Source organism: Octodon degus, unplaced genomic scaffold (genome assembly GCF_000260255.1).
Source record: "Octodon degus isolate 3935 unplaced genomic scaffold, OctDeg1.0 scaffold00115, whole genome shotgun sequence".
Lineage (NCBI taxonomy): Eukaryota > Metazoa > Chordata > Mammalia > Rodentia > Octodontidae > Octodon > Octodon degus.
The window spans coordinates 5,536,285-5,537,668 of NW_004524691.1; the positions used below are offsets into that span (position 1 = coordinate 5,536,285).

The 1,384-nt window shown below is 46.0% G+C and overlaps 1 pseudogene; it reads left to right on the forward strand.

The window, feature by feature from the left end:
• The first annotated feature begins 998 nt into the window (after positions 1–998).
• LOC101590906 overlaps positions 999–1,384 on the forward strand; it is a 1,932-nt pseudogene continuing 1,546 nt past the window's right edge.

Consider the following 1,384-nt stretch of genomic DNA (forward strand, 5'->3'; position numbering starts at 1 on the left):
GTACTTTTCTGCATTTGATTTTTTTGGATGAATATTATAAAATAATCTTTTAAATTGTGTGTCTTGTGTTAAATTATTTCTCTTGTAAACTTTGACTACAACACTGCTCAATCAAGTTCTCTTTCAATTCCCACTGTTTTCTCTGGACATTTGGTGAGTGCAGGAGCTGTGCTTCATCTATGCTGCATCCTCTGAAATGTCCAGGATCACATGTGACAGAAACAAAGACCTGTAATCATCAGAATGATGAAGCCTTACACAGGCCATCCTGCTTTCAAAGGAAACCTCCTTGCTGGTCACTCTGGGCCTCTGGGCCTTTGGCTGTTTTGGTGGTGGTAGCGGGAAGTGCACAAAAGAAGCAGCCGAGGAGCAGAAGAGCTTCAGCTACCTGTGGGAAAGCAGACACAGCCAATAGGGTTGGAACAACGGGCCAGGGCCAGGTAAATGAAGCCCAGGCTCAGTGCAGGCTGGAGGTGGCAGAGAGAGGAGACATGAGGCACTCTGACTAGGGGGCTTTGGGGAGAGAAATTGCAAAGAAGATCCTAGAATATTGTTTGCACCCCTTGCTTCCATCCAGCTTTCAGAATTACATTATTTTCAGGTTTGGGGGATCAGATTTCATTATACACAAGTGTAGTCACATTTATTCTGGTGTAGCTCATGCAAATTTTAGTGCATTCATTACACATTTCTTTTAAGATAAGGGTTTTATGAAACTATAGAACTATTGATCAAAATTATGGGGTTGCGTTTCAAAAACATATTTGCATTTCAACTTAAAATTTCAATTTAGAAATAGTATTTTCTCCAAATGTAAACAATAACAGCCCAGTGGAGGTCCCGTGGATCTGTTTCTTGCTTCAACAGTGTTTGGACAGAACAGACCCGGTGACTCCCTCTTTCATCTTCCCATCTACCTTCCAGGTACAACTTTCGGGACCATCTTCTCGCCTATCTCCTTCTTCCAGGACTGGACAATACCGTTCTTTCATGGGTAGCTCCTTATTGCTGATCAGCCATGACCTCTCAGATTCATCAGAATTATTCCACCGAGGTGGAGGCTGCTGCCAACCGCTTGGTGAACCTGCACCTGCAGGCTTCCTACACCTGCCTCTCTCTAGGCTACTGCTTTGACTGAGATGATGTGGCTTTGGCGGGCATGGGCCATTTCTTCTGTGAGCTGCCCGCGGAGAAAAGCGAGGGTGCCGAGCAACTCCTGAAGATGCAAAACTGGCATGGCGGCCGTGTGCTCTTTGACGATGTGCAGAAACCATCTGAAGACGAGTGGGGTAAAGCCTTGGACACCACAGAAGCTGCCCTGGCCCTGGAGAAGAACCTGAACCAAGCTCTTCTGAACCTCCATGCCTTGGGCTCTGCCAAGACC